The sequence below is a fragment of the Myxocyprinus asiaticus genome, chromosome 21, assembly GCF_019703515.2.
Source record: "Myxocyprinus asiaticus isolate MX2 ecotype Aquarium Trade chromosome 21, UBuf_Myxa_2, whole genome shotgun sequence".
Taxonomy (NCBI): domain Eukaryota; kingdom Metazoa; phylum Chordata; class Actinopteri; order Cypriniformes; family Catostomidae; genus Myxocyprinus; species Myxocyprinus asiaticus.
The window spans coordinates 43,923,665-43,930,887 of record NC_059364.1 but is presented as its reverse complement, the minus strand read 5'-3'; positions in this window follow the sequence as shown (position 1 = coordinate 43,930,887).

Below are 7,223 nucleotides of genomic sequence, written 5' to 3'. Positions count from 1 at the left end.
AGGGTACATTCATGTAATGTAAATAAAGACACAATTAATTTAACACATGTTGATCCTTTTAGCAGAGCATATTGTTACACTATCACATTGTTGTCACAATGGGAACTAGCTGTTTATTGACACTGATTTGAGAAGAATACCTGATGTTGAACAATGGGGCCTGGCTCATTGTTACTGTTTCAATTCATCCCAAATGTGTTCAGTAGGGGTCAGGTCTGGGCTTTGTGCAGGTCAGACAAGTTCTTCTGGACTAAATTCAATAATTTCTTTATGGACAATGCACAGAACAGCCCTTCCCCAAACTGTTGCCAAAAAGTTGGAAGCACAGAATTCTCTTGAATGTCATTGCATGTTGTAACATTAATATTTATTTTTCCTGGAATTGCTGTAATAGCCAAACATGTAATTTAGAAGGGCATGTCCACATACTTTTAGCAGGGCCAGAAATCATGAAAATGGGCCCCCGGGTGTGAACATTTTCATAACTTTAAAACATCCATAGAACATCTGCAAACGTAATGAGCAGATTTTTTTTATTATTATTTTTTTTTAATAAAAAGCACTAAAAAAGAAGCACTATACTGTATAGTTCGGCAGATGACAAATAACGTGTCCAATAGTTTTTTTTTTCCCCAACATGAAGATGTTAGGTTACAATGTACATGCAGCATAAAGGAATATGTGTATTTTAGGTGCTGTGACAAGTCACCATTTTATCGCCTTATTTTGATCACCTTTAAACCTTCTTCTAGAAGTACAAATAAACCAGTGTCTCAATTAATATGAGGTCATGGAAACTGCAAGTATGGTAATTACTGGGTAACATTTTACAATATGGTTTGCATTAGGTATCATTAACAATGTATAATACAATTTTCCAGCATTTGTTAATTTTGGCTAATATCATTTTATAAAAATACAATTGTTTATTGTTTGTTCATGTTAGTTCATATTGTATTGACTAATGTTAACTTATACACATTTTAATGCTAAATTGGACTAGTATATGTAGAAATGAACATTAATTAAGATTATTAAGTATTATTCATTGTTAGTTCATGCTAACTAATATAGTTAACTAATGGTAACATTAAAATATGTTATTCTTGAGAACATGTGAAAAATCCTAATGATTTGTCAAGCACTGTTTCTGCTGTTTTTCATAACTTATTTCCTGTGTTTCTGTCAGGCATGCGCACTAATCAGCAAGGTGTGTGTGATCTGTGTCTAATAATACTGTGAAAAGAAGCCGCGCTAAAGTTCCGCGTAATGCTTTGCGTCATGAATAAATTATGCAGATGTAGCTGCTTAGATTTTAGATATACTGCTATTTTATTTGTTGTAACTTTTAGTTATTTGTCTTTTAGTGATTATTCAGAGCTCATTTTATACGTAATTATGTTGTTTTTAGTTTTCACCGTCATTGTGATTTTATGTTAAATGATCAGGTCCATGCGTGTTGCATGATAGAGTTTTTCAAAAGGGGAGTCTACAAGGTTAGCATTAAAATGCATAATGCAGTGGTACACTGGCGAGGAGACAAGAGACCGTTTTTTTAATGGATGTCCATGGAGGAGACACTTCAGTGTGCTGAATAAACTGCTTTTGTGAGGAAACAGCCCACCACTTATTGAACTGACCGCCTGTCCACTAATCTTCAACATGTTTCACACTAAACCAACCTTCTGAGAGAAACTATGTGTGGAGTTTACTATGATAAAATTGCTGTTTTATAAGAGATATCAGAGTAGAGAATGAAGCGACAGGTAGGCCTCATTTACAGCATTAACACCAGCCTACGGAGATTCTTTTATTTACTGTCTCCAGCTCAAAAAAACTGCATCGATGAATTAAAATAAGTGTTTAGTATTAAAGTATGATACATTTTGTACAATATTGTATATTATCTAATAAAAACAAAAATAAATTGATCTATGTCTGTTTTTTCCTTCAGCTTTTAGGATTCAACTATTAAATTAGACTGTAACGATTAATACACTATATATGTAATTATATTATTGTAATGACTATTATGACTGCTGTGTGTGCCCAATGATGCTGATATAAAATCACATATACATATATATATGTAAATAGATTAAGACTCTCATGCCGAAATTTACTGCAGCAAAAGCACACTCTTTTTCCATGCTCACTGAAACATATTCCACAAACATTACATTCCCAAAATATGTTAAGTAATATAGACATATCTGAAATCTCCATTGATGTCAGCTGTTATATGATTGGCCAGAGAAGACTCACGTGATCCAAGTTGACCGTTTTACACTCTCTACAATGGTAAAAGCACGGAGGTTGATATAGTATCTCTGTATCCACCTTATTTTTCAGCAAAACTAGCAGCCTGATCTCACAGTGAAATCGGAAAGAGTAGATCGACTTTTCTTTCGTCAAAATCGGTATAGGTTGACTGAAATTTCGAAACACTGCCCCCAGTGGCCAAAGCGGTAAGTGTTGTAGGGCATATGGGCACGTGTGAGCCCTATTTATGTCCAGGAGAGGTCACCAAAAGCTAGTAGTGAAGCAAGTTGTTTTCAGCTTTACAGGACGTTATACAATGAAGAGAAAAGCATATATTTATAGATTCTATCCCCCAACCCAAACCCAAACCTAAACTTAACTTAACCATTAGTGGAGTAAAAAAGTAATGTTAGAGGGAAAAGTGAAACCTCAGAATCATGCTCGTCATTAATTATTCAAACGTGGTTACCACCTGACTTTGAACCCTAGTCTCCCACGCAGCTGATGCAACAATCGTGCCAGGTGGAAAGGTAAACACATTGAAACCACTGCAAACATGTCTGATAAGAATGCTGCATATCAGCGTGTCGGTATACAATCCTAGGGTACCGAAACTATCGGAAACATCATGCCAACTTCCCATGTGATCATGTTGAAACTAGGGCGCCGCCATTATCAACCATGAATGTGGACCACTTCCGGTATAAGCCACTTACAGCTATTTAAGCTATACAAAAATACTACATTTTACTGCTTTATATTACAGGCTGACAATAAATGTCGACATATTATTATCATTAATTACGATTTTCATAAACTCATTGGTTTTGAGCACATATAGCTTTACCGTTTATCGCATTTTGCCATCATTTAATCACACACTGTTGCACAGGCAGAATGAATGAAATCAGGGGCTGACACGGACAGTTCTGGGCACGGTCTTGACATGCCTCCACAAACTTTACACAACCAGCAGAGAGAAGATGCCGGGAAAATGCTGCTTCAACTTTCTTTGCACCAAATCTGGCAAAATAATAAACTTATTTTACTCTCCATTCATTTCAGCGAGCATTCTCTCTTTCTTAACAGTGTATAGTAAACAGACACTCAGATCAGGCATTCAGCATGGCTTATGAAACATCACCTTTGGAAATAAATAAAGGCATCATCGGAGGTTATGCAGGTACATATAAATGGAGGTTTACATGGAGACAAGAAAGACTGCATCGTCACGATCTTGTTAAAGAAAGAAACAGATTTTATTACCGTCTCGATAAAACAACACACAGCAACAAGTGAATGATTTACTTACTCTTTTACTATAATTGCTGATGTTAAAAAATGATATGACATTGGCACAAAATTCTGCTGTACATCCTGTGGTTGTGTGATAGTTTATAAGCCCAGATCGCTATTATTATAACCTTTTGTTATTTACACTGCGGTCAATGCCATAGGAATTTTCTCACATTCGCTGGAAATGTAGCCACTGTTTACTCCCATGTTGCAAAATAAGGTGGACAGAATATATCTGTTGCATGCTCTCCTCAGTGAGTGTGCAACAGAAACCACTGAACTGCAGAGAAATTCAAAATAAAAGTCATCAATATTTCTTAATCGTATGACTAGTTCCCCCTCAGGCATGTCGGGTCCAAGGTGGCTGCCAGTATCTCCTGTAGGACGGGCCGGCCCTCACTTTTAGCCATGTAATGTACAGTATATTGAAGGTTCAGAGGAGGTTTTATAATGCATTTTGGATTATTTGATGGAATTAATTATGATGACATATTTATATTTTTACATTAGAGATGCACTTGCATTACTTTCTTGAGTTACTTGCCTTTAGCAGAGACTTGCCTTGTGCAGTAATTGCAGGAGCTTTCTCCAGGGACTTGCACAGGGATACAATGGTGTTATTGGATGTCAGTTATTCTTAGACTATTACAATATGATACAGGACACTTGTGCTTTGACATAATAGTCTGACAACTAAGCATGCTTTTTAAAGCTTATGGCTTTAATTATGATATGTTGCCATCTTTAAAGGTACACAATGTATGGCTTACACTGACACTTAGTGGCCTGGATGCAGTATCATTCAAACGCTAGTTTTCAGTTTCAGAGGCCATTATAGAAATTCACTTTGCAAAGTAGGGCATGATTAAATTAATTAATGAGTAAAAGTGTTCAATAACAGGACAGTAACTGAGATTAAGCGAGTATCAGCTGGTCATGTGATGCTAACATGGCAGCCCCCATGTGTGGACCCTCTCCATGTAGAATGAAACAGCTTTTATAAGGTTATTGATATGACTGAACTCTTCATCTTACATCAGTGGTCATGATTTTAAACAAACGTTTAAAATTTACTATTGATTTCTTTAGAAGTAAAACTTTTTAAATGAAAATTAAATAAATAAATAAATAAATAAATACTGAGTGCACCTTTAAAGGCTTTCTCTCCAAAAAATACTCCCCCCCCCCCAAAAGAAAAGTTCCACAAAAATTCCATTGATTTTAATGATACATGATAATGTGTGACAACATTTTTATAATCTATTAGTAGCATGCATTTTACATGTAGACTGTAATTGCATGGCAAAATGTTTTCCTCTGCAATCTTCTGAAAACAAGCAGGAAATTATGTTTTCAGTAGAATTTGCTCCATCCGTGCAACCACAACCACAAAGCTTTGCACACTGGCACTTTATTACAAAAGTTCAATCAGCACAGCATAATGGGCTGTATAACCACATCTCATAAGCTAATCATTTTTACATGAGAAACCTAAAGAAAGAAACTTTTTAATAACTCCTTTGTTTGTCCTTTCAACTATTTCTTCAAAGGTTAGTGAGATATATTGTATGTCCAAATGTTTGCAGTTGATGAGGAGAATATTTTTAATATTTTAGCAAAAACACAGATTAGAAGTAAATGTGTTCTTGCAAATGAGAGAACTCAGTGCAGGGTTTTCATAAAAACAAATTAGTAACTTTTACAAAAAACTTTGACCACATTTACACACACATATATATATATATATATATATATATATATATATATATATATATATATATATATACCTACCTAATAAATCTTGGAATTGTCATAACAGATGGTACATACATTTGTTTTTGTTTTTTTGTTTTTTTGTGATTAACATTTTTATTGATTCATACACTAAATAAAGAAAAGCAAAACATATATACATTTAACCCCCACTATCACCCCTCCCCTTGCCAAACCCCAACCCCACTCTGACCCTCAACAAACATTCCCCATCTCCGTGCACCACTCCTGAAATGGGGGCACTCCAGCCGACCTCCATCCCCTTAAAATAATTTGTTTTAAATACTGGTCAGAACCCAGTTTTTTATGTGTTTGTTCCCCACATCGATGACTGCCCCATCGCCCAAAACACAGAGTCTGGGGCAAAAGTAAATCCAAGCGCCCAATATGTCACATAAAACTTTGAAACTTCAACCAAAATTCTTGGATCTTAACACACCACCAAAAAACATGGGTTGTGTCTCCATTTTCTGATTGGCATCACCAGCAGGTGTGTGTCTTTAAGACCAAGCCTATACAATCTAGAGGGGGTCCAATAGAATCGATGTAAAATCTTGAATTGCATAAGGCGTCTTGCATCTCCAGATGCAGACTTGACGTTTTTTAGAATCCTAGCCCACACTCTCTCCTCCAATACCAAGTTTAAATCTTTCTCCCATAATCTCTTGATAGAAGTTAAAGCTCCGTCCCCCAGACTCTGAATTAACAGCGAGTAATACACTGATGGCTCATGACCTTTTCCAAAAGCAGTAATCACCACTCCCAGAGTATCTGCCACTTTAGGGGGGTGTATGCTACACCCAAAAATAGTACAGAGCAGGTGGCGCAGCTGTAAATACCTAAAAAACGGAGATCTGGGAATCCCAAAATGTTGAACCAAATCTTCAAAAGATCTCATCACTCCACTCTCATACAGGTCACCGAGTGTATTAACCTCCCTCACAATCCACTCTGACCAGCAGAAATTGGACTTATTAATACATAATTTAGGGTTCAGCCATATGCTCGAGGCAACATTTAAATAAATGTCCAAATTAAACACTCTGGACACCATACCATGTGAAAATGCAAGATAATGGGGTGTAACTTAACTTCTCCGGTTAGTTTGATAGAAAGGCTTTTCAATGGCGAAATAGGGGCAAGAGCTTCCTTTTCCATACAAAACCAGGGAGGGGCTCTTTCAGGTGGAAGCGACCAGTGAGCCAAATGTATGAGACCGATTGCATAATAATAAAACTAAATCTTGGGTAGGATTGCCCACCTTTGTCAATCGGTCTGTGCAACTTTCTGAAATGTAATCTGGGATGTTTACCATTTCAAATGAAGGAGTTCACTATGCTATCAAATTGCTTGAAATAAGAAAGGGGGACATCTATAGGGAGAGACTGTAGCAGGTTGTTGAATTTTGAAATACAATTCATTTTAATAACATTAACCTTCCCAATCATAGATAAATGTAATGAAGCCCACCTGCCCACATCGCTCGAAAACCTTTTTATTAAAGGGACAAAATTAACTAACTAAATCACACAAATTTGCTGGGAATAAAATACCCAAATACTTAATGCCCTGTTTGGGCCACTGGAAGGCACCCGGCTGAAAAGCCATTACCGGGCAGTACGCAGTTAGAGCCAAAGCTTCGGAATTAGATCAATTAATTCTGTATCCTGAGAACTTAGAAAAGGAATTAATAATTCTGTGGAGGCAAGGCATAGATCTAGTAGGGTCGGAGACGAATAATAAAATATCTGCGTAAAGCAAAAGCTTATGCACCACACCTCCCACCACCCCCCCTGGAAAATCATCCTCCTTTCTTATCGCAGCTGCTAATGGTTCCAGGGCAAGACAAAATAATGCGGAAAGAGGGCAACCCTGCCGGGTGCCCCTATCCA